Source organism: Oncorhynchus gorbuscha, linkage group LG16, assembly GCF_021184085.1.
Source record: "Oncorhynchus gorbuscha isolate QuinsamMale2020 ecotype Even-year linkage group LG16, OgorEven_v1.0, whole genome shotgun sequence".
In the NCBI taxonomy this organism is placed as follows: Eukaryota; Metazoa; Chordata; class Actinopteri; order Salmoniformes; family Salmonidae; genus Oncorhynchus; species Oncorhynchus gorbuscha.
Genome location: NC_060188.1, coordinates 83029090 through 83044484, shown reverse-complemented (window position 1 = coordinate 83044484; position 15395 = coordinate 83029090). Strand labels below are relative to the sequence as shown.

Below are 15395 nucleotides of genomic sequence, written 5' to 3'. Positions count from 1 at the left end.
AACACTCTCTGTTTAATAGTAGTTGTAACATGACAGTGACATTCCTCTGGTGTCTAATAGTAACAACATGACAGTGACTCTCTGATAATAACATGACAGTAATAACGTCTGTGATATGATCCCTCAGGAAAGGCCAGGCCAGTGATCCAACAGACCCCCCGAACCACAACGATCAGCTAAGGAGGTACAGTTAGCTTACAGTACTGCATGCTAAATTCTTCGATTCTGAACCTCTGTCCTCTCTGCAACTAAAGGGTCACATCTTTACATCCCTACATTCCACACAGACTTAGACAAGTCAGATAAACCCGGTGACTTGCCAAGATTGTCATTGATGTGCTGTGTTGTAATGTGGCAGCACCACAAATCCACCGTTGGTGCTCTACAGGGATGACGATCTAGTCAGTGTATGGTTCTGTTTTTCAGCAGTTACATTAGCCAAGTTCTGGAGTCATTTCCCTAAAAGTAAAAGTTAACATTCGTCCTCTCTCTCTGACAGGTCATACACAAACAACATTCCATCTCATTTATTTGACCCTGGTCAACTTTTAACTTTGTTTTATTCACCGCTGCCCACCCGCAGGTCACGCTCCCGTGGCAACACCAGCAGTGGCAGCGAGTCCGAGACCTCCACCCGGGAGCATCGTAAAAAGAGGAACCGGTGAGTGATGCCACTCTGCTTTCCCTACAAAGAGACATATCTGTACATATATCCATTAAATATACAGAATAAATATATATAGTAAACCGCTACTACTACCTCCTATTTTGTACATAGTAGTACCACTAAAAGTACATCGTAATATTTCTCAAAGGTGACAGCCATTCCATAGTAAACTACAACTCTATCATATAGCTCCCAAGACTACTATTTCCCTAAGCCAGTGTCTGTAAGGGAAGTATGTGTTGAAGAAATACAGCATATCATCAGTCTGCTATTGTCCGCTGAATGATACTATATGTTGAGACCCACAATGGTTCCCTAGCTGTGTCATACGATATACAATACACTATAGACAGCCTCTGAATATCTCATGATGGAGAAAAAGTCATTAGGAAGGAAATGAGAGAGTATATTTCATGGAAATTGTGTTGCTGTCTGTTGTGACAGTAAAAATAGTGATGTACTGTATGTACAATATCTTTTTTTCAAGTTTCTAGTTTTAGTATGACATGCACATGTACAGTGAAATGCCTTTCTTGACAGCTCTAAACCCAACACTGCAGTAATCAATAACAATTTAATACTAAAAATAACATAAGGTAGAAAAAAACGAAATAAATAAAAATAAGAAGAACACAAGAAAGTAAGTAAGCATATATATACACTATATACACTGAGTATACCAAACATTAGGAACCCTTTTTGCCTTCAGAACAGACTCATTTCATCAGGGCATGGACTGTACAAGGTGTTGAAAGTGTTCCACGAGGATGCTGGCCCATGTGGACTCCAAGGCTTCCCACAGTTGTGTCAAGTTGGCTGGATGTCCTATGTGTGGTGGACCATTCTTGATACACATGGGAAACTGCTAAGTGTGAAAAACCCAGCAGCGTTGCAGCTCTTGACATAAACCAGTGCGCCTGGCACATATTACCTCCCGCTTTCAAAGGCACTTCAATGTTTTGTCTTGACCATTTACTGTCAGTGGCACACATACACAATCCATGTCTCTCTTGTTTCAAGGCTTAAAAAGCCTTCTTTAAGTCTCCTCCCATTCATCTACACTGATTGAAGTGGATTTAACAGGTGACATCAATAAGGGATCATAGCTTTCACCTGTATTCACCTGGTCAGTCTATGTCATGGAAAAAGCAGGTGTCTTAATGTTTTGTATACTCAGTGTATCGGGGCAGTCAGTTCTAGTACCATATGTACAATGAGCAGGGATACTGGAGTCATAGATGTAGATATGTATAGGGGTAAGGTGACTAGGCATCAGGATATATGATAAACAGAGTAGCAGCAGTGTACAGTATATGATGATTGTGTGTGAGTGGATGTGCAGAGTCAGTATAATTGTATGTGGATATTATGTGTGTGTGAGCAAATGATGTAGTGACAGTTTGTGTGTGTGTTGGAGTGACAGTTTGTGTGTGTGTGTGTAAGGCCCTGTGAGTGTGCATAGAGACAATAATCTGCATGGAGACAATAATCAGATAATCTGTGTAGCCATTTAGTTAGCTATTTATCAGTTTTATGGCTTGGGGAAAGAAGCTGTTCAGGAGACTGTTGCTGTCAGACTTGATGCACCGACACCACTTGCCGTGCAGAAGAGGAGAGAATAGTCTTAGTGATTTTTTAGGCCTTATTTTCATACCACCTGACATAGAGGTCCTGCATGGCAGGGAGCTCGGCCCCAGTGATGTACTGGTGCCACTGTCATACCAAGCAGTGATGCAGCCAGTCAAGATGCTCCTAATGGTACAGCTGTAGAACTTTTTGAGAAGTGTTTCATCGTCACTGGTGATCAGGCCTAAAACTGTTGTCGTCAGCAAACTTGGGGATGGTGTTGGAGTCGTACGTGGCCATGCAGTTGTGGGTGAACAGGGATTACAGGAAGGGACTAAGCACGCACCCCTGTGGGGCCCCCGTGTTGAGGGTCAACGTGGCGGAGGGGATGTTGCCGACCATCATTACCTGGGGTCAGCCTGTCAGGAAGTCCAGGATGCAGTTGCAGAGGGAGGTGTTCAGTCCAAAAGTCCTAAGCCTAGTGATGAGCTTGGAAGGCAACATGCTGTTGAATGCTGATCTGCAGTCAATTAAAAGCATTCTCACATAGATGTTCCTCTTATCTAGCAGTGTGGAGTGCAATTGAAATTGTGTCGTCTAGGGATCTGCTGGGGCGGTATGTAAATTGGAGTGGGTCTAGGGTGTTTATTTTTTTATTTTTTTTATTTCACCTTTATTTAACCAGGTAGGCTAGTTGAGAACAGGTTCTCATTTGCAACTGCGACCTGGCCAAGATAAAGCATAGCAGTGTGAACAGACAACACAGAGTTACACATGGAGTAAACAATTAACAAGTCAATAACACAGAGAAAAAAAGGGGAGTCTATATACAATGTGTGCAAAAGGCATGAGGAGGTAGGCGAATAATTACAATATTGCAGATTAAAACTGGAGTGATAAATGATCAGATGATCATGTACAGGTAGAGATATTGGTGTGCAAAAGAGCAGAAAAGTAAATAAATAAAAACTGTGGGGATGAGGTAGGTGAAAATGGGTGTGCTATTTACCAATAGATTATGAACAGCTGCAGCGATCAGTTAGCTGCTCAGCTAGCTGATGTTTGAAGTTGGTGAGGGAGATAAAAGTCTCCAACTTCAGCGATTTTTGCAATTCGTTCCAGTCACAGGCAGCAGAGTACTGGAACGAAAGGCGGCCGAATGAGGTGTTGGCTTTAGGGATGATCAATGAGATACACCTGCTGGAGCGCGTGCTACGGATGGGTGTTGCCATCGTGACCAGTGAGCTGAGATAAGGCGGAGCTTTGCCTAGCATGGCCTTGTAGATGACCTGAAGCCAGTGGGTCTGGCGACGAATATGTAGCGAGGGCCAGCCGACTAGAGCATACAAGTCGCAGTGGTGGGTAGTATAAGGTGCTTTAGTGACAAAACGGATGGCACTGTGATAAACTGCATCCAGTTTGCTGAGTAGAGTGTTGGAAGCAATTTTGTAGATGACGTCGCCGAAGTCGAGGATCGGTAGGATAGTCAGTTTTACTAGGGTAAGCTTGGCAGCGTGAGTGAAGGAGGCTTTGTTGCGGAATAGAAAGCCGATTCTTGATTTGATTTTCGATTGGAGATGTTTGGGATGGTGGAGTTAATGTGTGCCTTAACCAGCCTCTAAAAGCACTTCATGATTACAGAAGTGAGTGCTACAGGGTGGTAGTCATTGTGTCATGAAGCCTGAGAGTTATTGGGGACAGGAATGTTGGTGGTCATGTTAAAACGTGTGGATTACAGATTGGGAGAGAGGAGAGGTTGAAAATGACTGTGAATATGCCTGCCAGCTGTTCTGCGCATGTTCTGAGAACGCAAGGTCCTTTGAATGTGGATGTATCATGTGTCAGTTAGTTGCAACCATACTGTCATCTCTGTACATGTCTGTGTAGATGTAACATGGTTGGATTGTAGGTTCCAGCCTTCCAGGTCTTTTATGTAGAAGTAATATGTTTATGCTGTATATTTATAATATGCTGGCATATAATAATGATATTACAATACTAAAATAATATTATATTCCAGGTCTCGTCAGGAGAATGAGATGATGGACTCTGGTCCTCAGTGGGAAGCTGTGCTCTGTCGTCAAAAAGAGAGGTCTCAGAACGACCCAAACCATCGCCGCTCACGACACCGTTCTCGGTCGTAAGACAACCATACACAAGTCGCACACACCCCCCTTCCCGCTCATCCCTGCGCTAAAGACCCCCACCTCTGACCTGACCTGGAACAATGCCTTAAGCTACTGTCAATTTCATCCCCTCAATTTCCAGATACACAGAGGGAAGAATTTCCATTCATTACAATAACTCTCCTTATCAGATGGTCCGTTTTATACAGTGCCTTGCGAAAGTATTCGGCCCCCTTGAACTTTGCAACCTTTTGCCACATTTCAGGCTTCAAACATAAAGATATAAAACTGTAATTTTTGTGAAGAATCAACAACAAGTGGGACACAATCATGAAGTGGAACGACATTTATTGGATATTTCAAACTTTTTTAACAAATCAAAAACTGACAAATTGGGCGTGCAAAATTATTCAGCCCCCTTAAGTTAATACTTTGTAGCGCCACCTTTTGCTGCGATTACAGCTGTAAGTTGCTTGGGGTATGTCTCTATTAGTTTTGCACATTGAGAGACTGACGTTTTTTCCCATTCCTCCTTGCAAAACAGCTCGAGCTCAGTGAGGTTGAATGGAGAGCATTTGTGAACAGCAGTTTTCAGTTCTTTCCATAGATTCTCGATTGGATTCAGGTCTGGACTTATTTTTTGAACCATTCCATTGTAGATTTTGCTTTATGTTTTGGATCATTGTCTTGTTGGAAGACAAATCTCCGTCCCAGTCTCAGGTCTTTTGCAGACTCCATCAGGTTTTCTTCCAGAATGGTCCTGTATTTGGCTCCATCCATCTTCCCATCAATTTTAACCATCTTCCCTGTCCCTGCTGAAGAAAAGCAGGCCAAAAACCGTGATGCTGCCACCACCATGTTTGACAGTGAGGATGGTGTGTTCAGGGTGATGAGCTGTGTTGCTTTTACGCTAAACATAACATTTTGCATTGTTGCCAAATAGTTCAATTTTGGTTTCATCTGACCAGAGCACCTTCTTCCACGTTTGGTGTGTCTCCCAGGTGGCTTGTGGCAAACTTTAAACAACACTTTTTATGGATATCTTTAAGAAATGGCTTTCTTCTTGCCACTCTTCCATAAAGGCCAGATTTGTGCAATATACGACTGATTGTTGTCCTATGGACAGAGTCTCCCACCTCAGCTGTAGATCTCTGCAGTTCATCCAGAGTGATCATGGGCCTCTTGGCTGCATCTCTGATCAGTCTTCTCCTTGTATGAGCTGATAGTTTAGAGGGATGGCCAGGTCTTGGTAGATTTGCAGTGGTCTGATACTCCTTCCATTTCAATATTATCGCTTGCACAGTGCTCCTTGGGATGTTTAAAGCTTGGGAAATCTTTTTGTATCCAAATCCGGCTTTAAACTTCTTCACAACAGTATCTCGGACCTGCCTGGTGTGTTCCTTGTTCTTCATGATGCTCTCTGCGCTTTTAACGGACCTCTGAGACTATCACAGTGCAGGTGCATTTATACGGAGACTTGATTACACACAGGTGGATTGTATTTATCATCATTAGTCATTTAGGTCAACATTGGATCATTCAGAGATCCTCACTGAACTTCTGGAGAGAGTTTGCTGCACTGAAAGTAAAGGGGCTGAATAATTTTGCACGCCCAATTCTTCAGTTTTTGATTTGTTAAAAAAGTTTGAAATATCCAATAAATGTCGTTCCACTTCATGATTGTCTCCCACTTGTTGTTGATTCTTCACAAAAAATACAGTTTAATATCTTTATGTTTGAAGCCTGAAATGTGCCAAAAGGTCGCAAAGTTCAAGGGGGCCTAATACTTTCGCAAGGCACTGTAAATAACCCGTGAACTATTAACCCCTGTAATTCTGTGATGTGTTCCAGGCGGAGTCCAGATGTGCAGGCTAAAGAGCAGCTGTGGAAGCACATCCAGTAAGTAATGACTCCATTAATGAGGTTCAACGGTGCTCTTTTAGAAATAAGCAGGTACCACTTAATTTGGGTAAGGTAACTAGGCATTAGGATATATGATAAACAGAGTAGCAGCAGCATACAGGTATATGATAATTGAATGTGAGTGGGTGTGTGGGTGTGTAGTCAGTATAAATGTACACAGCGTTCAGAAAGTTTTTTAGACCCCTTGACCTTTTCATTATTTTGTTACATTACAGCCTTGTTCTAAAATGGTTTCAATAATACGTTTTCCTCATCAATCTACACACAATACCCCATAAGGACAAAGTGAAAACAGGATTTTAGAAATGTTTGCAAATGTATTAAAAATAAATAACAAAAATACCTTATTTACATAAGTATTCAGACTCTTTGCTATGAGACTTCAAATTGAGCTCAGGTGCATCCTGTTTCCATTGATCATCCTTGAGATGTTTTTACAACTTGATTGGAGTCCACCTGTGTTAAATTCAATTGATTGGACATGATTTGGAAAGGCACATACCTGTCTATATAAGGTCCCACAGTTGACAGTGCATGTCAGAGCTAAATCCAAGCCATGAGGTCGAAGGAATTGTCCGTAGAGCCCCCGAGACAGGGTTGTGTGGAGTCACAGATCTGGGGAAGGGTACCAAAAAATGACTGCAGCTTTGAAGGGCCCCAAGAACACAGTGGCCTTCATCATTCTTAAATGGAAGAAGTTTGGAACCACCAAGACTCTTCCTAGAGCTGGCCGCCCGGACATACTGAGCAATCGGGGGATAAGGGCCTTGGTCAGGGAGGTGACCAAGAACCCAATGACAGAGCTCCAGAGTTCTTCTGTGGAGATGGGAGAACCTTCCAGAAGGACAACCATCTCTACAGCACTCCACCAATCAGTCCTTTATGGTAGAGTGGCCAGACGGAAGCCACTCCTCAGTAAAAGGCACATGACAGCCCGCTAAAGGACTCTCAGACCATGAGAAACAAGATTCTCTGGTCTGATGAAACAAAGATTGAAATCTTTGCTAAGCATAATGTCTGGAGGAAACCTGGCACCATCCCTACGGTGAAGCATGGTGGTGGCAGCATCATGCTGTGAGGATGTTTTTCAGCAGTAAGGACAGGGAGACTAGTCAGCATTGAGGGAAAGATGAACAGAGCAAAGTACAGAGAGATCCTTGATGAAAACCAGAGCGCTCAGGACCTCAGACTGGATAAGAGCGTCTGCTAAATGACTTAAATGTAAATGTAAATGCAAAGGTTTGCCTTCCAACAGGACAACGACCTTAAGCACACAGCCAAGACAACGCAGGAGTGGCTTCAGGACATGACTCTTAATGTCCTTGAGTGGTCCAGCCAGAGCTCGGACTTGATCAAACATCTGGAGAGACCTGAAAATAGCTGTGCAGTGACGCTCCCCGTCCAAACCTGACAGAGCTTGAGAGGCTCTTCAGAGAAGAATGGGAGAAACTCCCCAAATACAGGTGTGCCAAGCTTGTAGCGTCATACCCAAGAAGACTTGAGGGTGTAATCTCTGCCAAAGGTGCTTCAACAAAGTACTGAGTAAAGGGTCTGAATACTTATGTAAATGTGATATTTCATTTTTTTCAAAAATGTCTAAATACCTGTTTTTGCTTTGTCATTATGAGGTATTGTGTGTAGATTGATGAGGAAAAAAACACATTTTTAATACATTTTAGAATAAGACTGTAACCTAATGATATGTGGGAAAGGTCAAGGCGTCAAAATACTTTCTGTGTGTGTGTGTGTGTGTGTGTGTGTGTGTGTGTGTGTGTGTGTGTGTGTGTGTGTGTGTGTGTGTGTGTGTGTGTGTGTGTGTGTGTGTGTGTGTGTGTGTGTGTGTGTGTGTGTGTGTGTGTGTGTGTGTGTGTGTGTGTGTGAGCAAATCATGGAGTGAGTGTTTGTGTGTGTGTTGGCGTGTCAGTGTGTATGGCCCTGTGAGTGTGTGTGTGTGTGTTGGCGTGTGAGTGTGCATAGCGACAATAATCCGCATAGAGACAATAATCAGATAATCCGTGTAGCCATTTAGTTAGCTATTTAGTTGGCTATTTATCAGTCTTATGGTTTGGAGATAGACGCTGTTCAGGAGCCTGTTGGTGTCAGACTTGATGCACTGGTACCGGCTGACGTGCGGAAGAGGAGAGAGTAGTCTATGGCTTGGGTGATTTTTTTTTTTTCCCGGGCCTTCCTTTCAAACCGCCTGATATAGAGATCCTGGGTGGCAGGGAGCTCGGCCCCAGTGATGTACTGGACTGTCTTCACCAAGATGCTCTAACTGGTATAGCTGTTGAAATTTTTGAGGATTTGAGGGCACATGCCAAACCTTTTCAACCTCCTGAGGGGGAAGAGGCACATGCCGGGCCTTCTTCAGGACTGTGCATGTGTCTGTGGACCATTTTAAATCCTTAGTGTTGTGGACACCGAGGAACATGAAGTTCTCAACCGCTCCATGGTTGGACTGTATGTTCCAGACTTCCAGGTATTTTATGTAGATGTAATATGGTTAATCCTAACCTTAAACTTAACCTAGCCCTAACCATTACCCTAACTAAACCTTATTCTAAACTTTACCCTAACCCTAGCAAGCAGTTGCTTATCAACAGATAGGTAGTTGATAGTGTGACCTACAGATGGACTATCCAAATAATGTATGACCAATAGGCCTTTTTTCCTGTGTTATGAAAAGTTAAAGGTGTAGCACTATAATGACTTGAGTAACCATGACTAATAGTTGATAACTATTCATAAAGAGAATATACTATTGAACAGTATGCACTAACACAGCCTTCAGAGGTTTTTGAAAACGTGTGCACAGCCTTTTCTCCAGTGAATGGTAACATGAATGGTAACATACCCTGGTGGTTGTGTTCCTACAGGAAGGAGCTGGTGGACCCTGCTCCTGATCTAACAGAGGATCAGCTGAAGGAGATCCCCTACAAGAAAGTGGAGTGAGTGACTGCTACTCCCTTCCTTATAAGATTAGATAGTCTGTACATTTTTTAAGATGAAAACTTGTCGATATGATAATCAGACAGGTCAATATGATAATCAGACAGTTAAGATAATATCATAATCAGACAGGTCTATATGATAATCAGACAGTTAAGATAATATCATAATCAGACAGGTCTATATGATAATCAGACAGTTAAGATAATATCATAATCAGACAGGTCTATATAATCTGATAATAATATCATAATCAGACAGATCTATATGATAATCCGTATAATTGCTGGACTAAGATAATATCATAATCAGACAGGTCTATATGATAATCAGACAGTTAAGATAATATAAATCAGACAGCACCCACTGATAATTATTCAAAAAGGTCTATATGATAATTTTAATATCATAATCAGTACATAAATAATATCATAATCAGACACATGTCAATAATATCATAATCAGACAGGTCTATATGCCTACCGTAATTGCTGGACTATTAAGCGCACAATATAAACCGCAAACAAATGAACTTTACACAGCCTTTAAACAAATGAACTTTACACAACCTTTAAACGCGGCTGTATTTTGTAATAAATAAGCGTAACAAAAATAAATAGGCTTTAACGAAACACGGCTACTTACAAAAATTAAAAAGTGGCCTACCAAGAAAGTCATTGGTCACTATCTTCCTCCTCCTGTGCACTGAAACCACTGAAGTCATCTTCTGCGGTGTCGGAGTTGAATAGCCTCAGAATTGCTTCATCCGATATTGGATCGTTTTCATTGTCGCTCTCGTCACTTTCATCTGGAGGCAAATACCCCGCTGAGCTCATGCTATATATATATAATGGTAATCAGACAGGTCAATATGATAATCAGACAGGTCTATATGACAATCAGACAATGATTATATGATAATCAGACAGGTATGATAATGTGATAATCAGATACAGTTGAAGTCGGAAGTTTCCATTCACCTTAGCCAAATACATTTAAACTCAGTTTTTCACAATTCCCGACATTTAATCCTAGTAAAACTTCCTTGTCTTAGGTCATTTAGGATCACCACTTTATTTTAAGAATGTGAAATGTCAGAATAATAGAAGAGAGAATGATTTATTTCAGCTTTTATTTCTTTCCTGTGCTTCACGGTTGGGATGGTGTTCTTCAGCTTGCAAGCCTCCCCCTTTTTTCTCCAAACATGACAATGATCATTAGGGCCAAACAGTTGTATTTTTGTTTCATCAGACCAGAGGACATTTCTCCAAAAAGTATGATCTTTGTCCCCATGTGCAGTTGCAAACCATAGTCTGGCTTTTTTATGGTGGTTTTGGAGCAGTGGCTTCTTCCTTGCTGAGCGGCCTTTCAGGTTATGTCTATATAGGACTAGTTTTACTGTGGATATAGATACTTTTGTACCTGTTTCCTCCAGCATCTTCACAAGGTCCTTTGATGTTGTTCTGGGATTGATTTGCACTTTTCGCACCAAAGTACGTTTATCTCTATCGCTTCTCCTTCCTGAGCGATATGACGGCTGCGTGGTCCCATGGTGTTTATACTTTGGTATTATTGATTGTACAGATGAACTAGATACCTTCAGGCTTTTGGAAATTTCTCCCAAGGATGAATCAGACTTGTGGAGGTCTACAAATGTTTTTCTTAAGTCTAGGCTGATTTCTTTAGATTTTCCCATGATGTCAAGCAAAGAGGCACCGAGTTTGAAGGTAGGCCTTGAAATACATCCACAGGTACACCTCCAATTGACTCAAATGATGTCAATTAGCCTATCAGAAGTATCTAAAGCCATGACATCATTTTCTGGAATTTTCCAAGCTGTTTAAAGGCACAGTCAACTTAGTGTATGCAAACTTCTGACCCACTGGAATTGTGATACAGTGAATTATAAGTGAAATAATATGTCTAAACAATTGTTGGAAAAATTACTTGTGTCATGCACAAAGTAGATGTCCTAAAGGACTTGCCAAAACTATAGTTTGTTAACAAGAAATTGGTGGTTGAAAAACGAGTTTTAATGTGTATGTAAACTACTGACTTCAACTGTTGGTATGATAATATGATAACCAGACAGGTATGATAATATGATAATCAGACAGGTCAATATGATAATCGTACAGGTCTATAATGAATGGAGCATGCCCAGTCAGCACATAGGGTCTGTTGATCTGGACTTGGATAAGAAGATAACAGATTCCCCACCAGACTGTGTTTCCCTCACATCTTTAATGATTGAGTCTGGCCTTTTCATACTGCTCCCTGTAGAGATACATTATGCTCTATTTAATTCTATCTCACCGCCTCTGAGATAGAAGCTGATGAATTCAGTATGGCGTGGGCTTATATCCCACTGGGCTAAATGAGAGGTAGGCCTACTCTCCTACACATGAGATAAAGTGAAGGATTCTATGTTCATCATTCTTTCCAGAACCCAAGGAGACCCAATCAAAATCCGGCACTCTCATTCCCCCCGGAGTTTCCATCACTACCGACGCTCCCAGTGTTCCGAAGGGGAGAGGTCCGTGCTCTCTGAGGTCAAGTGAGTCTAAACTGGTCTCAGGCCAGATCTTATGGTTTTTCACTCTTCAAGAGTCTCACCCGAAATGTCACATTTAAATGGAATACAATCTGAGGCGCGTTGTAGATCTGTAAAGGCAGTGATCCTGACGTTCTCAGAGATCACATTCACGGTAAACTCAGCAAATGTCAATCGCATATTACCTTTAAATGCCAAGGGCGCTGCAATGTCTGTCAAATTCAATCCCGGCTCTAGTCTAGTTATTGTACGGTTGCTTGATGCTGATGGTTTGTTCCTGTATTGTTCAGCACCTTGAGACATGATAATGGAAGCGACTGTGTGCTTCATAAATAGTTTAGTATGATTAAAGTGTAACCCTGCGTTTGTCTTCCAACATCGAACACATCTCTACCCTCTCCCCAGCACCCGGACAGACCTTGTTCCCCCCTTACCTGTGACACGCACAGCAGACATCCCAGGTTCCAGCTCCACCCCCTCTCAGGTCAGTCACAAACCTTTTTCCTGACGCTTATTGGTCAATGCCACACGAACAAGCTGCGACAAAGGCTGTGAGGCAGAAATGTTCACGATTAATAAAAGTGATACTTTGCGAGCGCATAGTAGGGTGATTATTTCATTTGAATGGCAGTGCTACACGTATTAAATAGAATACCAGCTTTTATTACCACAAACTCTGGTGAATTCATCTCCCTGCATTGATATTCAAATAATGTATTGTTTTCCAGAAGAAGCAAGGCTCTAAAGACACGCTGCTGTCAGAGATCATAGAGCATGACGTGAGGAGCATCGCCAAGGTGGTGAAGACGGTCCATACTCCCCGAACCAAGGTCGAGACGTGACCTGACAGAAACGCAACCACCACCACAGAAACAATGCCACAATCTCTCACCAACAGAAAACATGTAAAGAAAAGCCTGATTTCTGGAAAGAAAGAAACATGAACTTGTGAAATACAACAGCGATGGCTGTGTAGAGTACACTGGTTGTGCTCTACACCAGTAACCAACCCCACCTGGAGTACTGCTCTGTGTATGTACAGTATGTGTTAGATCATGCATGGAAACCCCTTTAAGAGGACAGAAAGGACACTTTTCCAAGTGTTTGTGCCAGTGTACTCTGCTCTGTCTTTTGACCACACCGACACCAGTAATCCTGTACAGTGTCTCATTTTAGAGAGCATATAAGCTTTAAGGCGCTTTTGAGTAAGCCTGGTCCCAGATATATTTGTTCTGTATAACCAACTCCACAACGACCAGAGGCTATACAGCACAAACAGATCTGGGCCCACAGTACTCCTGAGTGGGCGAGATATTATATACTGTACAATTGTACTCAATTGTTGTAATCCGGATGAGACCGGATTGTGTAGCGATCACTGCACAGTGAGGTCTTAGATCAATCATGTTTTACTATGCATTTGCCTCCAAATTGATTTGACTTGCGTTATTATTATACAATATGCAGTATTAAAACATAGTGTTTCACTCATACATGTTGAGCTCCCATGAGGACACAAAGTTTGCATCTGAAATGGCACCCTATTCCCTGCATCGTGCATTACTTTTAAACAGACCCTTATGGACCCTGGTCAAAAGTGTTACACCGGGGATAGAGTGTCATTTGTGACGCAGACTGGGTTATTATGTTGCTGTATTGTCAGGTGTGTTTACTGTAAGAACTTCTGTACCGTAGGATACTTTGCTGCTGGACCCCAACATTTTTTTGCACATTAACACTGAATATTTCGGGGGGAGGGGGGGGGGGTTGTTTATCATCAATTACAATAATGAATAATGAGTAGCCCACACTGTACAGTAGTTGAACTGGAAATTCATCCTTGTCAATAAATACATTCAATATGTCTAAAATGTTGTCGGTGTTAGTGTGTTTCATGATATTGATTATATATTGTTTCTGTAGTAACACTTGTCCCCACCAAGTGGAGTCAGATGGCCAGGGTTTGCTCTCTAATGGTTGCATGTTGTAAGAGAAAATGACACTGGCTGGCTGCACTGTACACCAGTAACCTGAAGAGTGTAAAGCCCAAGGACAAGATGACTATGTGTAATAACATACCAATGGATTTAATTTATTCAGGGTTTTTATTTGGTCTAAAATCATGAAATTCTTACTTATTTGATCCTGTTCTGTTTGGAGAATCAGTGTGGAACCAAGACAACATGTAATGTCTATGTAATGGTGGTGGTGTCTGGGATCACTCACTCTGCCTTGCTGGAATGATAAGACAAGAAAGTCAGAAATGGAAGAAACAGTTCAGCGGCTGCTACAATATCTTCATACAGGAACACCAACTAAACTACTAACGTTGGATTTAGAAACGCAACCGTCCCTAATCTAATCTACAATCCTTGTCAAATCCATGTATGCAACTTTTTAGTGGGTGAATGGAGAAATGAAAGTGATAACTATTAGGAACATATTTTAGGATGGCCAATTAATAATGAATTCTATATACACCCATGTGAAGTATCCCAACATCAACAACGATGACTCACTGTTATAGCAAGCAAACTGCTCAGCCATTTGACTACTGCATGATGAATGGTAAGGCAGTTGATCTCAGGTTGTGTCCTGACTTCAACTCAACTGAATGACTCAGACTTTGTCCTAGAAAGCCTGATATGATTATTGGTTTATTCGGATCCCCATTAACTTTAGCAGAAGCTGCAACTATTCTTTCTGGGGTCCACACAAAAACATAAAACACAACAAGTAACAAAACACTGATGGACAAGAACAGTCACACCAATGTAAAATATGATATACACTGAGTATACAAAACATTGGGAACACCTTCCTACTATTGAGTTGCAACCCCTTTAGCCCTCAGAACAGCCTCAATTCGTCGAGGCATGGACACTACAAGGTGTCGAAAGCATTCCACAAGGATTCTGGCCCATGCTGACTCCAAAACATCCCACAGTTGTGTCAAGTTGGCTGGATATTCTTTGGGTGGTGGACCATTCTTGAAACACATGGAAAACCGTTGTGTGAAAAACCTGAACACTGAAACCGGTGCGCCTGGCACCTACTACCAAGGCTTAAAAATCCTTCTTTAACCTGTCTCTTCCCCTTCATCTACACTGATTGAAGTGGATTTAACAAGTGACATCAATAAGTGATCACAGCTTTAACCTGGATTCACCTGGTCAGTCTGTCATGGACAAAGCAGGTGTTCCTAGTGTTCTGTACACTCAGTGTAGAAACAATACAACTATTCTGCCAGCATTCTTCCATCCATACATTTCCTGCCTTTCCTCCTTCTATGGTCTGAGATGTAGCCTATGGTATGACTTTCTCTCACTGTTTACATCCATTTCCACTGATCTGATATAGCCTGCCTCCCCATTCCTCTGACTCATTTTATCTCCTCATATCTGCACCGGAGCTAGTCACGATTTTAATGTGTTATGGCAGCATACCAGCAGGCTGTGCCAAATGCACTCATTCACCTCTTTCAAAGAAAGGATATGAGCAGGGCCCAGTGTTAGAAGATTATACCATGCTAAGCATGAACGGAGTGCGCCTGTACTTTGGAATGTTTCATGGATTAGGTGAGAGGGTTTATGTTTATTTGCAAGAGACA

The 15395-nt window shown here is 41.9% G+C and overlaps 1 pseudogene; it reads left to right on the top strand.

Annotated features, from left to right (window-relative positions):
- The window catches only part of LOC124000468, a 125427-nt pseudogene extending 111867 nt beyond the window's left edge, over window positions 1-13560 (top strand).
- Window positions 13561-15395: the final 1835 nt, after the last annotated feature.